Source organism: Panthera pardus, unplaced genomic scaffold (assembly GCF_024362965.1).
Source record: "Panthera pardus isolate Hobbes unplaced genomic scaffold, ASM2436296v1 HiC_scaffold_11, whole genome shotgun sequence".
Taxonomy (NCBI): Eukaryota; Metazoa; Chordata; class Mammalia; order Carnivora; family Felidae; genus Panthera; species Panthera pardus.
Genome location: NW_026526666.1, coordinates 60,375,541 through 60,402,456, shown reverse-complemented (window position 1 = coordinate 60,402,456; position 26,916 = coordinate 60,375,541). Strand labels below are relative to the sequence as shown.

Sequence of the window (26,916 nt, the reverse complement as noted above, 5' to 3'; positions counted from 1 at the left end):
GACAACTCAAATCATTTTCCCCCAGTAAAAGCTGAGGGACCCTATCAGTTAAATTCAGGCTCGCCTAGAATTTTGAAATGCTTCAATAATGTTTCTTTGCTCCACACAATCTGCAGTAATTTAATATTCCTGAAGTGTGTCAGGTTTTTTATAATGAGCTCTTCAAATCTAAATGTGAATTATGTAACATTCCACTACAGACGTTCTGTCTAGTGAACTGCTTCTAAATGTAAAATTCCGTGTTCAGTGATCGGTGGGGGGGGTGGGGTGGATTGCAGTTTGGGGAGGCACGAAAACACCAAACCACAAAGCAGAGAAAACAGAAAGGCCTTTAAAAAACAAAAAAACACAAAACACACACAATCAAGCACAAAGGTTTGAGCAGCTACAACAGAGCAACATAGTAAAACACCTCCTATAACACAAACTCGTGCTTTCTCTCCCCCCACCCACCCAGCTCATATGATCCTACAGTAGAATAGCTAACGTTTATGAGGGCCCACTATTTGCCGGTACTATGCTATGAACTTCCTTTACTGAATCTTTCAACCACTTGAAGAGTTAGATATTATTTTTTGAAGTTTTTAATGTTTTATTTATTTTTTAGAGAGAGAGAGAGAGAGAGTAGGGGAAGGACAGAGAGAGAGAGAGAGAGAGAGAGAGAGAGAGACAGACACAGAATCTGAAGCAGCCTCCAGGCTCTGAGCTGTCAGCACAGAGCCTGATGCAGGGCTCGAACTCACAAACCGTGAGATCGTGCCCTGAGCCAAAGTCGGACACTTACCTGAGCTACCCAGGTGCCCCAAGAGTTAGATATTAATTTTCATTTAACAAATAAAGAAAAGCAGAAGCCAGTTTAGTAGCTTGTCCATGGTCACATGGCTATTAAGGGGCACAGCACAGGGCAGGGTATAAACTACTCTTTTTCTCCCTTCATTCAGAATACTCCTAGATGCCCATCAGCTGGTGAGAGGATGTAACAAAATGTGGAATATCCATACAAAGGAGTACTAGTTCAGCCATTTAAAGGAATGAGGTACTGATACATACTACAACACAGATGAACCTTGAAAATATCATGCCAAGTAAAAGAAAACACAAAAGTTCACACTGTTTGATTCCATTTATATGAACTATGCAAAATAGATACATCCAGAGATGGAAAGCGGATCTGTGCTTGCCAAGCACTGAGGGAAGCAGGGAAAGAGAAGCACATGCTTTGTGGGCACAGGGTCTCCTTTGGGGGTGATAAGAAGGTTTTGGAACAAGATAGAGGTGGTGGCTGCACAACACCATAAATGTAATAAATACCACTGAATTGTACACATTAAAATGTTTAATTTTATTTTATGTGAATTTCCCCCAAATCAAACAAGACTAAAACAAAATAACCTCCAAGCCAGGTCCCACAACCAGATGGAAGCCTTTGTGATATGCTAATTTCAGTCTATAAGGATAACCCAGGGGCGCCTGGGTGGCTCAGTCAGTTAGGCGTCTGACTTTTGATCTCAGCTCAGGTCACGATCTCACAGTGCGTGAGATCGAGCCCCGAGTTGGGCTCTATGCTGATACTGTGGAGACTGTTTGGGATTCTCGCTCTCTGCCCATTCCCCGCTTGCACCCTCTCTCTCTCAAAATAAATAAATAAACATTAAAAATAAAGATTAAAAAAAAAAAGGATATCCCGTAATTAAAACATAGATGAAGAGAGTCTTCCCAGAAGGCAGGTCTCTAGGTTCATGTGGCAGCAATCGCGGGGATTAAAAGCTGCCTGCCACTACCCGCACAGTGATTTTGTGACCTGGGCATTTTAATCAGCTTTATCCAAACTATAAAGCACCCAAAACAGGCCATTTATTAACAAGGTGCAAAAGTTTCCATTGGGACAGATGAGGAGCCTGTTTCCTCATCAGTAAAATGGAAAGACCATCACCAAGTATGTAACATGTGGAAGATCAATGAGCAGTCAGGGCAGTAGGTGGGAAGATCTGGGCAGTCAGGAAAAGAGACATAAATCTGCTTGTCTTCACATAAAGAAACACAGGACCAACAAGGCAGAGCACAGCGACATTGTTTTGTTACGTGGGGAAATCGGGGTGGTGACGAGGTGACTGGGTAGAAAGTTATGGCAGAGGGTGATACCTCTCAGAGTACAGCTTTCTGCATAATCTCCCCCATTTGGAAGCTATCGTTCTACATACCTGAAAAAATAAATGAACAGGCGTGAGAAGTAGGGGGAAGGCTACGACTGGACGTGGATTGAGACAAATTAATCCAACTGTATCTCACATGAACATCACAAACACAGTCGCTGAAGGGGTGAGAGAAAGAACTAATCCAAATAATTTATGAACACAGAATCTGACGGTTTACATTCAGTCTTGGGCAGGAGTGTAGCAGGAGGAGCTTCAAAAAAAAACCCCGAAGTAGCCTTTTTGTTGTTGTTGTTAGTGTTCTGGGCCAAGCAACTGCAAAACTATTTTAGATGTATTACAGGATTGGACAAAGGGAGAAAGGCTTAGATGTTCTTGGGAGCCAAGTTCTCGCTATAAAAGAGAAGACATTAAATTATGGAAAGGAGGAAGCCAGGAAAGAATACTGTAGGGATAGACTGGAAATTGGTGATTTCCAGCAAACTCATGATTTATAAAATATACATGCATCTGTATATGTACGTACGCATACATGCATTTATATAAATATATTTCCCAGCTCTGTCCACTGAACGGGCCTAGAAGCAAAGAGACCCAAGTGACAATGTGGTACGTAATACCTAGATGTTGGTTTACTACCATTCTCCAGTAAAAAGACCCAGGGATTCTTAGAGAAATGGGTGATGGCAGAGCTAGGGTAGGACAGGTGTAAGATGAGCCTGAAATATCTTGTTATTCTATCAAGTAAGGAAGGGCTCAAGAAAAACACAAACAATGGGTATATGTCACGAGGATACAGAAGCCATCTTGGAGGTGCGATCATCGGCCTAATCTGGAATAATTTTAACACCAATGTAATTTAAGGATGGTAATAAATAATACACCACTGGGAAAAAAAACACTCCATGAATCCATAGTGATAACAGATAAAAGGAAGAAGAAAAGCTGTCCTGCTTACAGAAGAACAGGTACTGCCTGGGATATACAGAGGGAGTGTGGAGCATAAAATCAGCATTTTGCAACCATCAGAATAAATCTTAGTTAGGCAAGAATCATCCATAAATGCTAAATCCAGGGAAAGTTTTGATGAGAAAACATTTGCACGTCTTCAAGCATCTTCCCACCTACCGCTTATACTTGTGTGACTGATTATACAATGAGAAATTGAACAACACCTCAATTAGGTTATTAACATTAACATTAACAAACAGGGGCAGATGGAGATCATGTGATGCCCTCACTAGAATACATCACTACCATGTAGTATTCTTGCCAGGAATCCAGTCAGATCATGTATTTAAAAATGAAGGGGGGAGGAGACTGTATCCTTCAAAAATATACTGATAAAAGACAAAGAGAAGCTGGGGAAATATTTTATTTTATTTTATTTATTTATTTTGAGAGACAGAGAAACAGAGCACATGTGGGGAGGGACAGAAAGAAGGGAGACAGAATCCAAAGCTTGCTCCAGGCTCTGAGCTGTCAACAGACAGCCCGATGCGGGGCTCAAACTCACAAACCGTGAGATCATGACCTGAGCCAAAAGTCGGACGCTTAACCAACTGAGCCACCCAGGCGCCCCGGGAAATACTTTAAAAGAAACTAAACAGATACAACAACTAAATGTAACACCTGTATAGGATCCTGTACTAGAGCGAAAAGAAATATTACAAAAGGGATTACTAGATCAACAGACACGTTTGAATATAAATGACATTTTTTTTTTTTAATTTTTTTTTTCAACGTTTTTTATTTATTTTTGGGACAGAGAGAGACAGAGCATGAACGGGGGAGGGGCAGAGAGAGAGGGAGACACAGAATCGGAAACAGGCTCCAGGCTCCGAGCCATCAGCCCAGAGCCTGACGCGGGGCTCGAACTCACGGACCGCGAGATCGTGACCTGGCTGAAGTCGGACGCTTAACCGACTGCGCCACCCAGGCGCCCCTGAATATAAATGACATATTAAGTAAAAATAGTATATCAATGTTATATTTACTCAATTTGATAATTTTCCTATGGTTATGTAAGGGAATATCTGAATTCTTAGGAAAAAGGGCTAAGATATGTGTACCTTGCCTTCAAATGATTCAGGAAAAAAATCACATACATGTATGTATGTACATATGAGCGTGTGTGTATGTGTATATCCATACACATAGAGAATACACAAATAATAAAACCAATGGGATAAAATATTAGCAGTAAGTGAATCTAAGTAAAGGGTATAGGACAGTTTTTACGTATTTTTTATACCTTTTCCTGTCATTTTGAGATTATTCCTAATTTAAAAAAATTCTAAAAAACCAGCTCAGACCCTGGCCCATAAAGGTATGCAACAAAGCCAGTTCTGGCCTCTCTTTTAAGTTCAAACGCACTCCAGCTCCCTAGATGGCATGCTTTCCAATTCCCAAGGCTAACTGAGGTTAAAATTAGTTTATGGCTGTCAGTTCTTATTACAGATTCCAACTTTACCCCGTATCTGCCTGACTTGGCGGAAGCCTCTGGAATGCAGTTGTTTTGAGCGGCTCTTTTTCTTCCTGAGCTCTGGACATCCTCTCTATACTATGCCTCTATGCCATTATGTGGCCACCAAGACTTTTCATCTACCTGCCCCCCAGGTCACTGCAAACTCCTTCATTATGCAGCCGAAGCTAGCCCTTCCCGAATCCTCTCCCTCTCCATCCGTGAGGCTATAGACTTAGCCTGTCAAACCTTTTTCTATTTTTCAAACATGTCAAGGGCTACCTGATCTGATCTAGCCCATTTGGAAAATGCCTAAAGTCTGCTCATTCTGCACGTTTGTTCTTTTCAGAGCCAATAAAATAGGAAAGAGTGAGGTTTTGCTGGAAGCCAAAGGCAGTATTTATTTGAAGCTGCTGGACGCATCAGAAGTACAAGTGCTCTAGGAGATTCAACAGAAACCTACTCAAGGAGACCACCTCTGTCACTACTGGAAAAGACCACCATCCCCACAGCACACACAGCTACTACCTGTTCTGACCACAGAGTTCAAGAAAAATAATACTCTGGCTTGAAACTCTGAAGGCCACAAAGTTCATGGATCGACAGCCCGACTGTTGACCCACCAGAGGCTGTTTTGCCCTAACGGTGTGTAAGAGAGGGGAGAAAAATCAGAGGTGGGGGACATCTCTTTATGTCTTCATTATGTTGTCTGGTGATTATGTTTACTCCGCATTGTGAAAAAATAGAAAAGGAAAGGAACCTCAACTTGCAGAAAGCATTCTAGGAAGTCATTCTAACAGAATACAAGTGAATAAATGAGGAAAACTGGAGTGACAGGAAACAAATAATTGGAAATAAAGGCGAGGGTGGAAACAAGGATAGGGCACCAAAAAAAAAAAAAAAAAAAAAAAAAAAAAGCCGTATAGTTGTAGGAGAGAGGCTATAATGGTGCCTACAAGATTCCTGGAGGCCAAAGCAAAGAGGGAAATGTGATCAGTTATACGTTTCACAAGGTTGATGCTCAAATAAAGCCTGCCCCCCTCCCCCACTTTGAAGCAGAACTAGAGAATGAAAAAGACCCATAAGCTTTCATAAAAGCAACACTGCGTGGTGTCACGGACATTAGCATCAGCACTGTCTCTACAAAAACTCTAGCAGGGAATTTTCAATGTAAACTTTTAATTTACACTGAGAACACAATACTAAAGCATAATTTAGCAGTAACAGTTTTAAAGAGGGTGAAAACAATGTGACCCAAGTCATGTTAAATTCTCTATGAATAAAGCATGCTTTCTTTTTCTTTCTTTTTTTTTTTAATTGAAGAGAAAAATAAGTGGGATTTTGCTATACAGCTATCTGGTGGTTTGACTTTCTAAGGTAAAACCTGGAATTAAAAAGGAGCCTGGGTCACTCAGTCGGTTAAGCACCCAACTTCAGCTCAGGTCATGATCTCACAGTTTGTGGGTTTGAGCCCCACATCAGGCTCTGTACTAACAGTGTAGAGCCTGGAGCCTGCTTCAGACTCTGTGTCTCCCTCTCTCTCTGCTCCTCCCCCACTCGTGCTTATTCGCTCACACTCTCTCTCAAAAATAAGCATTAAAAGAAAATCTGCAATTAAAGAAAAACAATATAAACGGTTTATCAGTTTACTCATCTGTAAAATGGGATGATGCTGGATATCACTTAAAGAATTAGGTGAATGGGAATACATGAAAGCTAAGCAAAAGCTCTTTTGGGAAAATAAAGTGCTATGTTCCAGAAGGCAAACACTGTTATCATTCAGGTATTGGTCAACCTTCAGCAGGGGATAACAGGAGGCACAAAATGTGTTTCTTTAATCAAATTCAAAGCTAACAAATGTCAGAACCAGGTTTCATCAATATTAAAGGAATTTATGTGACAGCAACAAAGCATACTTACAAACATTTCATTTAACTAATGGATCACACAGTTTCATTAAGTATTTATTGCAGCATGAAAATTCATTACAATAAACTCTTAAGAGTATCAGAAAAAAACCAAATGTATAAACCTAAAATGATTCCATTAGTGTTTTTAATACTTGGGGCCCCATGTCTACCCAACATTCTAAAACTCCCACCTCTGATTCTACACAAAGGTTATCAGTAGGTAAAAAGAACCTAAAGCAGTCAGCTGTCCCAGGGGCTGGGCTAGAATCCCACCTGACTCTACCACTAACTGTCTATATAACCCTAGGCACTTAAGCTATTGACTATTCTGAGCCTCAATTTCTTCATCTGTAAAATGGGTATCCAGTAGACCCCATAGTGTTCAGGGAATATGCAGCCCAGAGAGTGCTCCAGAAAATCCACGGGAGTGAAAAAAGAAAACTGTACGATGTCTACTCATAACTATTTCTATCTAAAATGGGGGAAACAGTCTATTACTTAAATATGCAGATTGTATGTACTTGCGTGTAAACCGATATGTAAGAATTTATACACTGGTACAGGGTGCAGGCTTCAAAAATTATTCACCGATGGGTGGTAATGACTGGCAGGTGACAGGGGGCCCCCAGTGGTTTAGCTGGGGTGGCGGGGGTGACTGACACAGTTCAGGTGTTTTCAAGATGATGCTAGCCCAGGAATCATGCCAGGAGTGGAGGCCAGTGACCCTGGAGGCAGGAAAGCAAGCTGGGAAAGCCTGCATCGATGGAGCTGGTACGTTTAAAAGCTTATGCCCTTCACGTTTCCTTCCCAAATATGTTGTAGGCAAATGAATCTTCAGAAAATGAAGTAAAGAAGCAAACATCTTCAGCACACAGCCATTAAATCAGTTTCTATAAATCAAATCAACTCAACACACACTTCCTAAGCACCTACTCTGTGCACTGCAGCCCCAGGGCTAAATGGGGGGGGGGGGGCAGAGAAACACACCCTTCCGAGGGCAGGGCACCTTCATCATGGGCGTTTCAGCCAGGATGCTGTTCCTTACTTTAGCCCCACCAGCCAAATGGGGAGGGGGACCACACTGTTTCTTCGCTCTTCACAAACTGAATGCTCTCCACTATCATCCCCGTCCCCTCCACTGTGTGTTTGAGTAACATGGAACTATTGCTATTCCCTGGGGTCCTGCAGGAAGAAAAGACAAGTTTTTTTTTTAATTTTTTTTTTCAATGTTTTTTATTTATTTTTGGGACAGAGAGAGACAGAGCATGAACGGGGGAGGGGCAGAGAGAGAGGGAGACACAGAATCGGAAACAGGCTCCAGGCTCTGAGCCATCAGCCCAGAGCCCGACGCGGGGCTCGAACTCACGGACCGCGAGATCGTGACCTGGCTGAAGTCGGAGGCTTAACCGACTGCGCCACCCAGGCGCCCCGAAAAGACAAGTTTTTAATGAGGCCCTCCCAGCCGAGGGGATCTTAAATAAACAAATGCCGCATTCGGCAGCTTCACCTGCTGATTTACCTGAAATATACACTGCCATTGTTTACTCTCTTTTACACAAGCTGCATTTCATTACCTTCAAAGTTGACAGTGGGAAAGACAGCGACACTGGCCAACATCTGTAAGTGGCAACCCGAACGAGCATGCACCAGGTCCCCAAACTGCCTGGCCTGGAGGGTGGTCCTGGGCAGGGCTCACCCAGAAGCTGTGCGCAGTCTGCCGACAGTCAGGATCAAAATGGCTGTTGGTCGGCTCCTCCTGGGACAGCCCTGCCCGTTGGCTGCCAACAGGTGCCCCCTCCTCCCTGCCCAGAGAGCTGAGAGATGGGTGGCACGCTTTCTCCCTTCCCCAACATCCGATTTTAATTCTCCTCTCTCTCTCTCTAACACCTCATTTTTACCACCCTTCTTTTCAATAAAGGGCCCATCATCTTCCTTTGCTTTACTAATGATTTGCTAGTTCAATCTCAATTACCGTAAAATGGGATACACGGATGGCTCAAATTTTCTCCACAAAAGGATCTGCACTTGACTGGAAGCAACCCAATTTCCACAATTATCTCCCTCACAAAAAGCACACACAACAGTGATAACCGTGGGGCTCTGTTTTCCTGAAGCCATAAATAGGAATGGATGTTCTGACAAAGGAGCTCTTTTTTGTTTGTTTCTTGATTTGTGAATGTATTTATTTGAACCTTCTCACAGAAACATAAAAATTCAATCACACTTGGCAAATACTGAGCAAATCACCGACATGGAAAGCTGTTTCCTCTCTGTGCAATTTCCTCTTTACTGTTAAACCCAGTCAACTCCTTGAATCTCAGTTCAAACTCCCTTCCAACGGGTAAGGCTTCCCTGACCACGTGCACCCTTCCCCGTGCACACCAACCTGTAGTGATGACAGAGGCTATAGAGCAGAGGCTCCCAAACTTGGCCGCAAAATGGGATCACCTGAACAGCTGCAAAGACTATGGATGCTTGTCTCCCATCCTGGGATTCTCATGCAATTGGCCTGAGGTGCAACCTGCTCACTGGGAGGCTTAATATCTCCCCAGATGGCCTGAATATGCAGCAAATTCTGGGAAGCACAAGCGTCTTCAGGGCCAAGAAGGATCCACTCCCTAGTCTCTGCATTTGGGCCCAGTACTGACCCCCTGAGTTTGAATGCATTCACTGCAAAATGAGACGACTCTGAGAAGACATGCCTGACACAGTGAGTATACTACATGACATAATCCACATAAAATGCTTATCACATGATGGTAAGTGTTCTTGGTAGGTGGGGAAAATGCCCCGCCCAAATTTGCACATGCCCTAATCATGAGAATATGAGTTAGGTGATTTAGACAGTAAGAACTTAGGCTTTTGAACAGATGAGGTTTTGATAAGATTTGAGGTTTTGAACTGAGGAGACCCTGAAAACACCCTGTGCATAGTCTGCATTTGGACTGGATGCGAACCTTTGGGGACCAGAGGGTGGACTGTGATAGAATCACGGGCCCCACAGATGTTCACTCTCTAACCCAAATCCTAGCCGAATGCACCAGGAGTTGATTCCTCACCCAAGGACAATTCACTGGCTGACTAAGCAGGCACACTTGGCCTGGCACAAAGAATTAGATCCAGACCAGGCACGTGAGAAGACATACATACTCTCTCTCTCTCTCTCTCTCTCTCTCAACAATCTGAACTCATTAGTACAGATTCTGTCCAGCGTTAATGGGAGTAGGAAAGAAAAGACACATGGGGGCAAGCCAAGAGACAGAAAGGGACTGACTGAGCCAAATCATGAGTGAACAGAAGTACAGATTAAGAGAAGCCACCGAGTAGAAAACACATATATAATTAACAGAGGGAAAGGGATCATTTTCAGTAGTAGCAGTAACTGAGGGTACCCAAAGGCAGGGAGTGAACCAAGCCCTATGCAACGGAAACAAGCTAACCTGGTCCTGAGAGATATCCAGGCTCGTTCCTGTTTGAAATCATATTCCAGTCTCTGGGAGGCCAGGCTGTGTGTCGATTTTGAGGCTGCAAAGAGATTCCTCCCTGCCTCACTGCAGAGCATGGCCGCACAGCGCCACAGCTCTCCTCACTAGGAGAGGCTGAAGTATGCTCACCTACACCTCTCATCTGAACCCTGGAATACATCACTATTCAGACTGGGGAGCTGGCCAAGACACAGAAACATGGGCATCATGCTCTCACAGACTGGCCTTGGGCTTTCAATCATGGCTCCACGAAGTCCCAGATGTGTGAGCCTTGGCAAATCCCTTGAAGTTTCTGAGCCCCAAATGCTATCTCTGTAAAGCTGAGAAATTGGTACCTTACCCCTAACAGTTGCTGAGGAGAAGAAATAAGCTAATGTAAGCAAATTGACTGATACTACAGGAGGTATTCATTACATATTGTTCACCATCCCCTCCCTCATTTTCATTTGCATTTAATTCTTTGGAAGGAGAAGGGAAATTTTTCTGATATTTCCTATCGTCTACACCTATTAGTTTTCCAATACATGCCTGTCAAAATGAATCAGGAAACAATTACCTAAAACTATTTCTGCCAGGATATGAAATCCGGCATGTTAACTTAACCTGACCTGCAGTCTCCAGTCCAGCACCCCTCCCCAGATTCACAGCTTGGTTCCTCTTCCTCACGTGAACCAAGGGCTACAGCCACACCAGGTGGGTCAGCCCCAGGGCACACCTCCGTCATCCAATGTCACACCTCACCGACTCTCAGTCCATACATTGAGGTCCCATCAGGCTCAAAACAGGACTATTCCAGAAGAGTTAGCGAAGGGATTATTTACACAAAGGAAGCTGTGTTCAAGGGAAGCCCCCAAAGGACAGTGCAGTAGCACAGGGACAGAAGAGCAGAACTGTTCCCTCTCCTGGGCATGAAGGGGTGAAAGACGGGAGAGGTGACTGGAACCAGAAGGGAAGGTAGAAAAAGTTGTCTTGAAAGGATCAGTGACCTTCAATCTAGAATACAGCAGGCCCGAGGCAACTCAGCCAGAAGAATGCCAAAAAGTGGATCAAAACATAAAGACTTCCCACCCCTCAGCCTACTGCTGGAACTCAGCACTGGCTACCCTGAGAAGAGGCCAGGGAGCCAGGAAGCCTGTGGATGCAGTCCACACAGTTAGCCTTCCAGAGAGAGGGGGGGAAGGCACAGAACAGCAGAGAGGGCCCCTGGAAAGGGAAGCAGAAGACAGCCAGCTCAAGGTCTAAGGGGAGTCCCTCCTCCATGAAAGATGTTCTGCCATAGTCCATATTCTCCAAAATTCCTTCTTGTCTCTTTGTGATGGCATAAAATGGGAAGGGAGAAACGGGAAAGGAGAACAGAACTGCATTCGTGAGAACCGATGACAGCCGTGGTCTGTGCTAAGTGTCGTACCTTCCTCATCTCATTAATCTGTTCTAGGGTAGATTTGGATCTAGAACCCAAATGCACCAGCCTCCAAACAACACAACGTTTCCATAAAACCATACTGCCTTGCGTAAATCATCATTTTATCTAGCTGTGTCTTGTCCCTTTATGAGCATGAAGGCTACCAAAGGGCATAGATAGTCTTCTATTTCTCTTGCATATTTCCTCTTGCCCTGGGTATACTGATGAGATGCAAAAAAGTCCCACAAAAATAAATCACAGAATAAATAAAATCACAGAATCTTTAAAATCCCCACAAAATTCTCCTCAGTTTAAAAATAACCTGTTTTGCCATATATTCAGAAGCTTCTTTTCCCTCTTTAAACAGACCCTTTTTTTTTTTTTTTTAACACACATCTCATATTGGGATTCACAACTCATCACTCCCACAAGAAATACCCCCAGGCTCCTTGTCTATTCAGGCAAGCACTTGGTAAATTTGGAAAACAGTTTAGATTAATTTCTGCCTGCCAAGTATGAGGATTCTGGGTAGCCTTCTCTTATGCAAAGTTTTAAAAGCAACATTATGCTTAATGAAAACAATAAAATGATTAATAATATAAACGTGGCAGCTCTGTATATCTGACATCATATGTGTGTAATATTACCTGGTGAGTATTTCTAAAAGCCCCCAAGTGCCTTCCTGACGTTTTATCATTAACTTCTTTTGCCTTCTCTTCAGGGTAGCAAAGGTGAGCCAGTGTGAGCTCCATGCGGAGGTGGAGGCCTGAGGCCCAAACAACTGGCTTCGTCCACACTACACTCACTTCCCATTTTCATTTAACGGGAAGACAAGATGCCTTATCAGAACACAGCAGCGGTGAAAGGAGAGGGTCTCCAGCTTTTCTTAGGAGCGTGCCCTTGGGTCTCCACTTGATGCATTCATTTGACATTTCCTTTCCCATGAGTGTCACAGTTGGACAAGTACTTTCCTTTGCACACACTCATCTCATCTTCATGACAACTCAGGAAGGTACGTCTTGCTGTCCCTATTTTACTATGGCTGGACAAGGAGAGGAGATGGACCATAGGCTTCCCAGAGAGGAAGTGTTGAAAATCAGATGGAATCCATGTCTTCTGATTTCTAAGATCTTTTTTTGTATCTTGCAAATACCTGACTCCTGGGTGTATATTATGCTTCCTTATAGATGATCAGCTCTAGGGTTAAAATTAATACCATGGGGAGGGGAGTGGAGGTGAGGGTGGGGTGACAGTGAGAGGGCAGGATCTGTTGCTAGTATGTTAGCTAGTCCCAACTCTCCCCTCCGGGTCCCAGCTGGCAAGACCACACCTCTTACACTATTTGCTGATTCTAGGCCATACCTCCATCCCCAACTGCTGAATCTCGATACCTTTGCATCGCCACCTGGACCACGGACTGTTGGGCCACTGACCCCAATGTGAGGTCTTTTCCCAATAACGATGAGCTTCGGCCTTTGGTCATTCATATTTAGAGTCTAAATTAGGAGTACTGTTTAGGGATAAAAAGACCAAGACAATGATAACAGAATTAACACTCAATGGCTTCCAACAGCCAAACTGGTAAACGAAATACTCCTGATTTTTCATTGGGTTTAACTATAAAAAGTGAGCCAGTCATGATTAGGTTCTCATTAACTACTGGTTTCCAGAAGGCAGCCAGCTAGTCCTGTAGATAGTCATTCACTCAACACTTGTGATTCTCTAGGTATTACCAGCTAATATCCAACCAAAAAGGAAGGGATATATGATCAGAAGAAGCATGAAAAGATCTCTTCCCTCAGGAATTCCAGGAGGAAACACCCACAAAAAAGCACGGAGTTAAAAAAAAAATGGGGATATCAAATACTCCTTTGAAAAGTATCATGAAAGCTACAAATCCCTTCCCCAAGCTCAAGTCAAGAACTTAAGATGTAAGGTAGGGATTAAAAAAAAAATTCAAAGGTGAAATGTAAAACCAATATATTTTAAAAGCACAATTTAAAAGCCGTCAGTATGATGTGCAATGACTTTTCATCTTTTAACTTTTATCCCACCATTTTGTTGGCACATTGCCATGAAATCACAATAAAGTAAGTTGCTTCTAATAGGATTTTACAGCTAAAAAGTACTTTCACATCTGTGTGTCCATGTAAAATTCTCTTAATAACCTTGGAAAGTCACAGAATAGGAATCTTGATCGTCATTTTAAAGACTGAGAAACCATGACTCTACACAGGCAGGTATGTTCCGGAGAGCTCCAGTACCTGTAAGCGGCTGTGTCCAAGTTAAGTTTGAGGTCCTTAGGCATCCAGCCTCCAGTTTTAAAGCTGGACAAGATCTTGGATATCGCCTCAACCCATGGCCTGGAGTCTGGATTTTGGTGATGAAGAAACAGGTCTTAGAGAGATTGAAAGGTTTGCCCAAAGTCACCCGGTTAGCAAATCACATGGAATGATTAGCCAGGTCACCAGATTCCTAGTCTATTTCTGCCACTATAAGCCAATGCATACACCATTCATAACATCATGGAAAGTGCTTCCATATGATTTCCTATTACTAGACAATTTCTAACATCATTCACTTTCGCAGGATTCCTGCTCCAAGAACAAGTTATTTTTGAAATTTCAAAAAGCACATAAGAAACCTTTAAAAGAATTAAAGAGCAGTGAGACTTCTGCACACACTGTAGAAGGAGCCCTCTGTTCAAAACATAATTTACCAAAGCTCAGCTTCACAGAGTGACATTCCAGAAAGCATTTTCCTAGAACCTGAGGCACAGGAGAGAAAGAGCTCGGAGAACCATCTCCTACCCAGGGGAAATAACCTCAGCATGCTAAAAGCAAACAAAACCTAACAACCTGAGCAAATTAATTTCTAATAAAGAGCTCTACTCAGAGATGAAAAAAAAAATTAAATTAAACGTTACATTACCCATGTGGTCATGTTACAAAGCTCAGCTCCTGGAGACAGCTGTCCTGGCTCTTGTAGAAGCTCAGAGCCACCCCACAAAGAAGAAAGGACAAAGTACGCGGCTGGGATCACAATTACAGAGTCGGCAACTGCCAGAGAAGAGGCTGGGCAAGGCATAATCACATGGGGAGAAGCAGTTACATGTTCAGCCATCAACATCACCAGGGCAAAGGGCATTCAAACACAGGCCCCCTCTCCTCCGAATGCATTTTTTTACTCATTCAATCAACACATCGTTTAATTTCCTGACTATAGGCTGTTTGCTATGCACTGTTCAGTTCTGGGGTTGCGGTGTTTGTCTTAGTGGAGAACGGCAGCCGGTAACAAAGGAAGAAGTCAAGTACACAGTATATCAGATGTCGGGAAATGCTATGAAGAGAAATACAGAAGGGGAGGGGAATGAGAAGTGCTGGAAGGAGGTACATTTTTTTAAATGAGTAGTCAAAGGAGTCCTCACTGAGATGATATTGCATCATAACTTAAGAAGGCAAAGGTGCGTGCCATACAGATCGCTATCTGAGGGAAGAACATTTCAGGCAGGAACAGTAAGCCCCAAATCGCTGAGGCAGAAAGAAGTATTTCTGAAGAGCAGTGAGGTGGCTAGTATGGAAGAGAGGGAAGACGGAAGTTAAGGGTGAGGGCAAGAGCTGGAGGCCAGAGCCACAGCCTGGAAACACAACCACAGGGTCTTTGCTCTCAAGGAGACTACAATCTAGCAGTAGTTCTGACCATAAGGTTTGGTTTGTCAGAACTGGCTTCCTCAGTTACTAGTCATGCAATCCTGGGAAAATAAAACTTTGGTGAGACTCCATTTACTCATTTACAGAACCAGAACAATAATAATCTCATCTCGTCCATCCCACTAATCCTACTTCTGAATCATCCCTTAAGATGTTTGCAAAATGCTAGAATCCCGTGTGTCGTCTCTTTTCCTCCACAGAACCACCACACGGGTTTAATATTTTCATTATTTTCACATTACAGACAAAAAAAAAAAAAACAGACACGGAGGGTGAAGGTCTTGCTCAAGAAAACACAGGCAGTGTTACAATAAGGATTTGAATGCAGGCCTTTGTGATTTTAAAAGCCACAACCCTGAGTTGCTTGTCTTGTGGGTCCAGGAAATGCATGGCTAGAAGTGAAGTGTGGTAATGGGAAGGGCCACAGGGCCATGTCATGGCTGTGGCTGCCCTGGAGACAGTGTGTTCCGTGGCACAGTGGAACCAAGTGTTCTCTCCCATCATGAGAGCTGGGCAGTCCATGTGGGGAGGCTCCCCAACCCAAGGGTACCAAGATTAAACCTGTCTGACTTCTCTTGGTGAGTCTGGGTTCCAGACGCATGATCATGCTGGGAAACTGAGGCAGCCATCTAGGTCATTGAATCTCCGAGACTTAGAGAGTCAAACTTCAAGGAAAAAAAAAAGAGAAAGAGAGACAGAAAGACATCAAACTATCTTGTAGCGATCTCAGAATGACAGCTTATTCCTTCTCAAAAGGAAGACTTCCTGCCTTCAGCCCACCTGAAGGAGAGGAAAGTACATCAGTTACGCTGTTCAGCACATGTTTATGGCACTGGACCTTGTTCCCAATAAATTAAGATTCAGTTCAACTCATCACAAGGTCACATTTTCTGGTTGCTTTTCTCCCTGGAATGTCTCACATCATTTATTTCCAACAGGATCTATTATATCCAGGTCAAGATCACCAGCAGACGCCTCAACTCAAGCCGATTTAACTTGATACTGTGTCAGTATGCTGTATTTATGCATCTTTCTCTTTCTTCTCAATTGACTTGAAACAATGGCAACAATAGCATGATGGTGATGACGAAGATAAAAATCACAGACCATGAGGTAAAGTTGGTCTCAAGCTTAATTACTGGCTCTAAACGTACTGCTTCTTAACTTGTCTGAGCCTAACTTTCTCCTCTCCAAAATGTAATATGAAAATTTGCCTTGTTGTATTATCATACAGGAAAAAAAGTATATAAAGGTACATGATAGTTTCTCAGTAACTGAGAGCTATTATTCTCCATTAACATGAAAGCCAATAAGATTTACATGGCATTTTTCCATCCATGATTTCATTTGATCCCCACAACAAACCCCCAGCCCTTAACTTGGGGTCTTCCACTTGGTAGGTTGCTCAAAAGCTAGAATCTCAAGGGGCGCCTGGGTGGCGCAGTCGGTTAAGTGTCCGACTTCAGCCAGGTCACGATCTCGCGGTCCGTGAGTTCGAGCCCCGCGTCAGGCTCTGGGCTGATGGCTCGGAGCCTGGAGCCTGTTTCCGATTCTGTGTCTCCCTCTCTCTCTGCCCCTCCCCCGTTCATGCTGTGTCTCTCTCTGTCCCAAAAATAAATAAAAAACGTTGAAAAAAAAAAAATTAAAAAAAAAAAAAAAAAAAAGCTAGAATCTCAAACTAGGGTAAAATTAATTAACTAATTAATTAATTTTTTAATAGGAAATTTATTGTCAAATTGGTTTCCATAAAACACCCAGTGCTCATCCCAACAGGTGCCCTCCTCAGTGCCCATCACCCACTTTCCCCTCCCTCCCACCCCCCATCAACCCTCAGTTTATTCTCAGGTTTTAAGAGTCTCTCACGGTTTGGCTCCTTCCTTCCGTAACTTTTTTTTCACTTTGCAGGCACCTGCTGTTTCTGTGGAAAGAACACTTAGACTAAACGTCAGAGTGGGGTAGAGCCAGTTGAGGAGAAGCCTTTAAGGTGTAAGAACACAGGTTTAGGACTGGTCTGTGCCCATCTCCCCTGCATGGCTCTGAGCAAGCTGCAACTTCTTGAGCCTTCCCAGAGTCCCCACCTTGTGACGGTCAGAGGCCCCCAAGCACTTTGTCCTCCATGGCCCTTTCCACCATAAAGAAATGTTAAAAATTACATTCTGGGACTAAAAGGTCATTTCTTTTTCTGATTTGAAGAGAAATCAAAACATTTTTGTGGGCTTCTTAAAGTACTGTGAGGCCTGAGGCACGGTGCTGCCGTGCTAACAGCTAGGTCGACCACGGTTCCTTCGCCAAAAAATACAAACTGTTGGCACCTACTTCCCAACACGTTCTGAGCATTAGTGGCTTAACCTGTAATGCGCCTCGCACCACGCATGGCATCCAGCAGCCACTCAGTGGCTCTTAATATTGTACCATTGTTATTACTCAGAAAATGTAACTTAGCCATTCTTCAAAGAAAACAGGATTATGAGCCATTTGGAAGAAGAGGTGTGAGTTTGTTCACTCTGTGACTTACTCTTTATCAACGCCTCGAAATCTCCCAATAGCTGTGCAACATGGGCATCACTCAATAGATGCACATACTGAATAATGACAGTGAGCTTAAAAGGAAACATCTTCCCACCGAAGAGATACTTTACGGAAACTGTCTTTATCTGCTATGAATTTTTTGAAAATATAAAAATATCAGAACACTTTAAAAAAAAAGTCAATGCCCCTGGTTGTATGGGCTGACACTGCAGCTGGGGCACAGAGCTCTGGGAAGTCCGCTGCACTTGGGAAAGCCACGCGTGGCCCTGCAGATCTCACTCCCAACAGAGACCTGGCAAGTCCTTCACACTACAAGCCCCAGCCCCCTTTTACTACAGCAGGGACCTATGAGAGGGATGATGTGAGGCTCAAAGATTCCCTAAGCAATTTCCCAAGGTTTCCCACAGAACTCTATTCCTTAAGAATGCTTTTTAAAAATAAGTAAGGGCGGGGCACCTGGGAGGCTCAGTCAGTTAAGTGCCAGACTCTTGATTACAACTCAGGTCATGATCCCGTGGTTCATGAGTTTGAGCCCTGCATCAGGCTCCACACTGACAGTGCAGAGCCTGCTTGGGATTCTCTCTCTCTCTCTCTCTCTCTCTCTTCCTCTTTCTCTGCTCCACTCCTCTCTCAAAAATAAATAAATAAATAATAAATAAATAAATAACCTAAAATAAAAAATAGGTAAGGGATGGACAGATGGAATGAAGGACAGATGGAAGGAAGGTTGGGAAAATCCACAGTTAAATAGTTCTGAAAGTACTTCATAAGACAGTGGTCCTCAATCCCTTGAAAAATCATACCCAAGATTAGTATATTAAGATCTTGGAAAGATCTTTTAAAAGGAAACCTGTTTTGCTTTTATGACCAGAAGTTCCATAATGTGTTTAAACCAAAATTTTTCCTTGGCATAACTATAAATATCCCACCTGATCTAGGAAATGCCCACCTTGGCCATCTTTCTATTCTTTCTCCTTCTGGGTCTTTTCACATTGTTCCTTCTCTTGGTTCCTTCTTATCTCACAGGTCTCCTCTGAAATGGCACTTCTTTCAAGTGCCCTTCCCAGATCACCCACCCGACAGCAGCCTCCCCAGGTCCCTTCTGCCAGTCACTCCCTCTCATTTCCACCTCTATTTTACAGTAGTCATTTCATCTCAAATATATCAATAATGTGTGTTGTTCACTGACTGTTGAAGCCCTCAAGGGCAGGACATTTTCCTGACTTGTTCATCTTTATGGCCACTCTGATGAGAATAGTATAGTCAAAGAGAACACCTCAATAAACACTGGCTGGATGGCTGGCTGGGCTTGATTGGTGGGTGGGGGGGTCGGGAATGACTGGATGAATGAGTGGAACACTTAACTATGATCTCTGGCTTCCCCATCTGTGTTGGAGGACTTAGTATTTCAAGTTCCTCCCATGGTGTTATTTGAAGTACAGAAGCTCTAAAGACACTCTGTATTAAGTATTTACCAAATGGCAAGGAAATTTTCCTGGTGTTGGCTGCACTTAATCTTTAAGACTGCTTCACAAGAGAAGTGCTACCCTCCCAGTGTAAAGATGAGACAACTCTGGACAAAAGCTGGAATCCCCTCCTGGCAAATGGTGAGGCCTGTTGCCAGTCTCAGCCAGGGCTGTTTCTACTGCCTTATGAGCCCGTAAGCCAGAAGGAAACAATGGCTCTCACTACTGCCAAAGAAATAAGACTGCAAAAGAAGCAGGGGTGAGGCAACAGGTTGAGGTAGTCTGCACATAATTCAATTCACTGTGTATTAGCGTATGCCTGGAAAACAAGAAGCATTTCCTGAGTTGGTCACTTGCTTAAAAGAGCCTATCTTTAGATCTATACAATGGCTGCCTTCTTTTTAATCATATCTCTTGCATTTTCTTTGCAGCACTTGTTCTAAATCATCTCTATACTAGACAATCAGGCACCATCCGCTTTCCCCCTCACGTGAAGAGCTTATTTTCTCTTGGAGAGCAATTACCGGACAAATGCCAGTCTACAGAAGGTGTTTCTCCAGCAGCAGCATCTGTCTCCTTGGCAGGCTCCTCAGGCAATTTTACTGGTAGCATTAAAATGGCCAGGGGGTCAGTCAGAGCTCAGCTGCCCACAAGCTCTCAGGTGGCCTACCAGCCTCTGCCCAGATGTCTTGGAAAGCAGAAACTGGTTTGGACACACCTCAGAAGTTGCACATCAGCCAAAGCCAACTCTAGCTTAGTCAGAACCATTTGGGCCAATCCTGGTTTCTACTGGGAGCCAAGAAACTCCCATGATCCTCTTTGCTAAACAAACTGGCAATAACCACCACCCGTATAAGAGCACAAGCCACCAGGTTCTGAGGTAATAGGCAAAGGCATGCTGTGGTAGGCAACCTCTACAATGGCCTCCAGCAATGCCAGCCTCATGGGATCCATGCCTTTGATAATTCCTCCCCGAGCGGGACTGAACCCAGTGGCTCATTTCTAATAATCAGAATACGGCACAAGCGAGATCACTTCATAAACTAGGTTACGGAAAGACGCTGGCTGCCCTCTGGCTGGCCATCTCTTGCCCTCTTGTTTGCTTGCTCTGACGGAAGCCAGCTGCCATGTTTGTGAGCCGCCCTATGGAAAGACCTGTGTGGCCAAGAACTGAGGGAGTCTGTAAAAAACTGGGGCCTGCCAACAGCTACTGGAGTGAACTTGGAAACCGATCTGAGCCTGGAAATGGATGCGGCAGCCCTGAGCAACACCCTGCCTGCAGCCTTACGACGGAGTCTGAGCAAAAGCACCCAGCTAAGGCCACCCACTGAAACTGGAACCACAAACGTTTGCTGCTTTAAGATGCGAAGTTTGGGGGCAATCTGTTATGCGGCAATAGTTAGTAGATGCTTTTAAAACAGAAAACAGCCCATTTCTTTAAATCATGTCAATATAACTACCTTTTTCAAGTTTGCTTAACGGTCACCTCCATGGGCCTACTGAAATTTACAACTCACTTCTACCTGCTTCCCATACAACTACACTGCACCAGCTTTTCCGATTTTCTCCAATCTTAAACGTTCTCTATGAACACTTTGTTACTCAAAGCGTGGTCACTGAACCAGCAGCATTAATATCATATGGGGGTTTGTTAGAATGCAAATCTTCGGGGTCACTCCAGACATACTTGGTCAAAATCTGCACGACAGGAAGATTTCCAGCAGATTTATAGGTCTATCAACATTTGAGAAACATTCCATCATTCTGGTCTTTCTTTCAGATTTTCTTATTTACTCAATTGTATTGCTTCTTTTCTTTTTCTGTCTCCTACCCTCCCTCCTACCCCAGTGAAAAGTGGGATATGGAAGTCATTGTTGATCCTGATTGCCACCATTTGGAAGTATCCAGTCTGCCTGCAAACACAGAAATGAGAGACTCGGGGCCCATGCTTATGCAAATTTTTACAACCCACGCCTCTGATCTATGCTTGCTTGAACTGGGTTTCTGTCTCTTACAGTCAGGAGTATTTCGAAATGGCAGGCTCAGAGCCATCAACAAGTCCCTTGCCTTACCTCTCAGTTTATCACTAGTGATGAGCTGACTGGAAGAAAGCTCTCACCCAGCTGCAACTTTAAAAAATCTCAGAGATGATACTCCCAGACCAGCTGACTAGAGCTGAATGCTAGATTGATTCCAACCATGCAACTGTGCGGTGTCGAACCATCTCTAGGAGAAGAAAATGGGATTTTTTTTTTTCTGAAGAAGAAGGGGAGAGAAGTGCTAAGTAAACATAGTATCAGATGCTCATCTGCATTTTACAAATTTATGCCCTTTAGATGATTTTCCTCCATCTGAAATACCCTACATAAAAGCCCTGATTGGGGCACCTGGATTGGTTAAGCGTCTGACTTTGGTTCAGGTGATGATCTCACAGCTCATGAGTTCGAGCCCCACATCGGGCTCTGTGCTGACAGCTCAGAGCCTGAAGCCTGCTTCAGATTTTGTGTCTCTGGCTCTCTCTGCCCCTCCCATGCTTGTGCTCATTTTCTCTCTCTCTCTCCCTCTCTCTCTCAAAATAAACAAACAAACATTACAAAGTCCTGATATCTCCAAGACCTCTGCTTACCTCCATAAGCCTGGCAAGTTCCTACTCAGCCTTCCAGAATCAGTTCCAGTTGCCTCTGTGAGGCTCTAACTCCCAGGGGAGATCTTACCCTGATCTTACTCCCTGATCTTACCCTATTCTTCCACTCCCTATTGAGGAAAATAATTAGTAATTTAGAGCATTTTGACTCAATATGATAAATGCGTTATTAAATTTCCAACTTTTTATTTACCAATGAATATGAAAACAAATGAATGATCTTCCAGTTGTTGAGCCTCTGGATTAAAGACTGAGGAGATAGGGCACAGTTTGCATTTTGCACAGCATCTTCACATTTTGCATATTCATTCAGACAGGACTGTACGGCCGCACTTTTTTAAATTTGTATTTATTTTTTTAATTTACATCCAAGTTAGCGTATAGTGCAACAATGATTTCAGGAGTAGATTCCTTAATGCCCCTTCCCCATTTAGCCCATCCCCCCCTCCCATCCCCCCTCCAGTAACCCTCTGTTTGTTCTCCATATTTAAGAGTCTCTTACATTTTTGTCCCCCTCCTGGTTTTTATATTATTTTTGCTTCCCTTCCCTTGTGTTCATCTGTTTTGTGTCTTAAAGTCCTGTTATGAGTGAAGTCATATGATATTTGTCTTTCTCTGACTAACTTCGCTTAGCATAATACCCTCCAGTTCCATCCACGTAGTTGCAAATGGCAAGATATCATTCTCACTGCCACACTTCTGTTGGGTTCTCTGCCTACCCTTCAGGGCAGCGCAATTTGCCGACAGCATGTATAAAAACAGCTCTCCCATCAAGAGCAGACACGCAGACTCAATGCCCACCTGTTTTGCTTTTGTCCCACATCTCCCAGCCCGCACTCTGAAAAGACTGCAGGGTAAAGGGCTCCATGTCATTAGCAATGGAGAGCCCCACCTGTCCCTCTGTCTGGGGAAACTCTCAGGGGGTAGTGACAGAACTTATTGAATCACCTTGTCTTTTTAGAAGTGTTGCAAGGCCCTAGGGCGGCCGCTAATTACTAGGCCTGTTACTATGGAGCGTGCTCTCCCCTGTCTCCAGGAACAGCTTGTTTGGAGAGAGTGGGAGAGCTAGGGAAATGGGCATCTTCAGCCTGGCAGAGCTCACGCTCCAGCTCCCCAGAGCTAGGATCAGCAGCTGAGGACTGGGGGAGGGCAGATCTGGGTCAGAATCGGCAGCTGCAAACAAGAGCAATTGGATGACTCTTCTGTGGCAATTTTTCCACTCACATATTTAGAATCCAGGCACTTCCTCCACATTACTCACTGATGAATGACGCCTGCTTATAGGATAAGGCAAACTGAAGGCATTCAAAGCCCTCCCTAATTCCCCAGTTCCTTTCTCTGGGTATTGTCCATTTCTTACCAAATAACTCTCTCTCCCCCACAATCAAATTCAAATACTTTGTGTGACCTTTCTGTGGCACATGAACACTCACATTTTCATTGGTGCACTGACATTAGAAAACTTCTTAACCCACATTGCCTTTTCTCCTTGTCCACCTCCCTTAGAGATGCCGAAAAGGCAGATAATCTCTTAGCCTCCCTTCTGGCTGGAAATGGCAATGTGATCCAGTTCAGACAAATCAAGAGTCACGGGGGATGGCAGTATCTCGCTTTGTGGGAGTTATTTCTGGGAAGTTGTTTTTTGTTTTGTTTTTACCTCTGATAAAAGAAAGGAGACAAATAATGAAAGCTCCATTGTACCATCCTGGCTGCCCTGGTTTCTTCCTGTTTTCAGTGAAGTTATAGAAGGATGTGATACTTGCTCCTAAGGCAGCCATCCTGGGACCATGAAGCAATCAATCAATTTTGATGGCATCAATTTTGATGGCACAGAGCAAAAAGAAAGAACTTGAACCCTGATAACATCTTGGAACTACTGTACCGATAATGGGACCACGCACCTCTGACTCTTTCTTATAGGAGATAACAAAATGACTTTATTCCTGAAGCCAGTGTTGACCATGTTCTCAGTTTTCTCTTACTAACAGTCTCACGTTCCATTCAGGGTACTTATGCTAACACCTCTTAAACTTTATAAGGTCACACAGTGACTAATGAAAGCGTATTGATTTTCTCCATAAAGACAGGCATAGCTCTTAGTCTTGCCTACAGTTTCAGGAGCCATTACCCATGGTCATCCCCCAAACTATAAGTCTCTGCTCACAGAGAAACCTGTCCACAGATTATGCATGCAAACTATAGGATTCTATCATTAACACTGATACATACAGTGAGAACCCCAGGGCATTTTGAGTTCCTGTGTTTTACGAGATACGTGTATCATCATCATCATTTATTGAATGCTTACTATGTGGAAGATCCCGGGGCACTGTTCCAAGCACTCGACACATGTAATCTCATTTGACTGATAAACTGTAATGAGGGAGGTATTACTACCGTCTCCATTTTATAAGAAAGAAACCGAGGCTTCGAGTGACTAGCGAATTGCCCCAGGTCACAGTGCTAGTAAATGATGAAGGCAGAATTTAAACCCAGGCAGTGTGACTGCAAAGTCCTTCTTCTGACCTCTCTTTTAGGCTGCCTCAGTTTTGTACAGTAGACACACTCTGTATTCTAATGGGAAAGTAGATTCATACAGTTTAGAAGCTGCAACAAAATGGACTGAAATATCAAGCTACAATGCTTGATCAACTAAAGGTATCGGCTGTGCATTTTAATTCAAAAAAAAAAAAAAAATGTAAGCTGAATTCCTAGACAGCTGAGTGTCCTAAGGAAACTATTCCATTTGTGGTACTTAGGGTTTACTTAGATTTAAAAACTAATCTGAATATAAACACCAAGCGCTTACCACGTGTCAGCCACTGTTCAAATACTTTATGTACATTATTTTACTTAAGCTTCATGATAAACCTATGGGGGGAGACAATGTTATCCCCATTTTACAGATGATGAAATTGAGGCATAGGAAGGTAATGTGTAGAAGAACACATAGCTAGGGAGAAGTAGTGTCCAGATATCAACCCAGACAGAGGCTATACGTTGAGTCACTATATCATACTGACTCCAATTTCAGCCCTTGACTTGGATTGTTTCCATCCAGAATCTGAAAATTTATAGAAGCATTCACATTTTACTGAGCTTAAAATTCAGGCTTCCCTCTCTCTCTCAAAGCTAAACATACATTAAAAAAATCTTTTAAGATGGTGAGGGAGGTGCCTGGGTGGCTCAGTTGATCAAGCGTCTGACTTCGGCTCAGGTCATGATCTTGCGGCTCCTGGCTTCGAGCCCCATGGCGGGCCCTGTGCGAAGAGCTCAGAGCCTGGAGCCTGCTTTGGATTCTGTGTCTCCATCTCTCTCTGCCTCTCTCTCTCTTTCAAAAATAAACAAACATTAAAAATAATTTTAAAAAATCAGGCTTCCAACATGCAGTGATAATCCAGTGGTTCCTACTTGGGAAGCAGGTCTCATTCCCTTGGGTTGGACTTTCTAACAGCACATGTGAGGGAGTCAGCCCATTCTGACTCCTCCCCTCTGTAGTCATTACCTTGGGAATCTTAATCAAACAGCATTGACCCTCACCTCTCGGTAGACCATACTCAATCTCCATCTACCATCATGACCACTCCCTCAACTCCCAAGCCTTCATGTCCAGCTCTCCACAGGAACGTTTCCACATAGACATCTAAAGGTCACTTCAAATCCGATATTTAAATACACTGGGAATGACAGGATTTTAGCAATGGAGGAGCTATCAAAGGTAGGTGGTATATTGAAAAGGTTATGTGTTTTGAAGTCAGAAAGCACAGGGTTCAAACCCTAGCTCTGAACCCATTTCTTCTGTAAAGTGGAAGAGGTAATTGTCACTTTCCCTTAGGCATAGAAGGATGAAAGAGAATAATGGATACAAACTTGCCTAAAGCACAGTACCTGGCACTTAACCGGCACTCAGTAGATAGTAGTCACATTTACTACTATTATCATCATCAACACAATTTTGTGCATCCACTGAATACATGAATATCTCCACAATACCCATGACAGATGGCCATCCAGGCTCTGCTAGAACATTTCCAAAGATAGAGAGCTCGCTCACACCATCTCCCTAGGCAGCCGGTTCTATTATTGGACAGCTCTTACTGGCACAAGTCTTTCCTAGGTTGAGCCAAATTCTGCCTCCATGACTTCCGCTGGCCCCCAGCTACGTCCTGTAGAGCAGCACAGCATGGTTCTGCTCTCTTCCACACAAGAGGCAGCTCTGAAAAAAGCAATCATGTCCTCCCTACTTCCTCTCCTCTCCAGGCATTCATTCCCACGCACCCCCTCCCATGATGTGATTTCCATATCATCAACAATGCTCACTACTTCCTCAAAGTGTGGTGCCTAGAGGTACAGCAGTCCAATCCCTGGTACAAGTCAACACGGCAACTTCTAGCAATGCATTTGAAAAGTCATACTGTGATTTTCTTAGTGCACGGTTAAGTGTCACGGTCACATCATTCACGGCTTAGAGTCAATTAAACTTGTAAGTCTCCTCTCTTCCTGTTAAAAAAAGATCACCCACCCCTTCCGACAACTTGACATACCCTGTACAACTTTGGCCAGAAGGGGAACACTCTGAATCTTTTTTTTTCTTTGCCTATTATATTAATAGCATCCTTCAATTCTTTTTTAATTTTTTATTGTTTATTTATTTTTGAGAGACAGAGACAGAGTGTAAGTGGGGCAGGGTCAGAGAGAATCCTAAGCAGGCTCCAGGCTCCGAGCTGTCAGCACACAGCCCGATGCAGGGCTCGAACGCATGAGCTGTGAGATCATGACCTGAGCTGAAGTCAGATGCTCAGCCGACTGAGCCACCCAGGCGCCCCTTCAATTCTTCATCCAAGCTATTGCTAGTCTTTTCCCTAAGTCTGCTCCAATGTTTTCCTCAAATTCAACACTAAAGGCTTCACTCAGGTTTGTTTCCATTCATTTTAAGAAATAATTATTCAGTGAGAGAGACTGTATTAGAGTCTTGGGATATATAAAAGAGTCTCTGCTCTTAAGAGGGAGGGAAAACAGGCACATAAATGAAAAAGATAATACAGCGTGATAATGGCAGTGATAGCAACTGGGAAACACTAGCCCAGAAGTGGCTCACACAGGTGGCTGCAGATTAGCATCACCTGGAGAGATTTTAATTGGCCACACCCCCA

General features: G+C 43.6%; 1 protein-coding gene across 22 annotated transcripts in view; it reads right to left on the bottom strand.

Annotated features, from left to right (window-relative positions):
• The window catches only part of DAB1 (DAB adaptor protein 1), a 1,127,727-nt gene that overhangs the window by 285,175 nt on the left and 815,636 nt on the right, over positions 1 to 26,916 (bottom strand). Inside the window, exon 1 of one of the 22 annotated variants that reach the window (XM_019449122.2) lies at positions 14,346 to 14,472. The exons of the other annotated variants lie outside the window; for them this stretch is intronic. The gene's annotated coding sequence lies outside the window, so the exon portion shown is untranslated. Of the gene's footprint in view, positions 1 to 14,345; positions 14,473 to 26,916 lie in introns of those variants that run through there. 22 annotated transcript variants of the gene reach the window in all.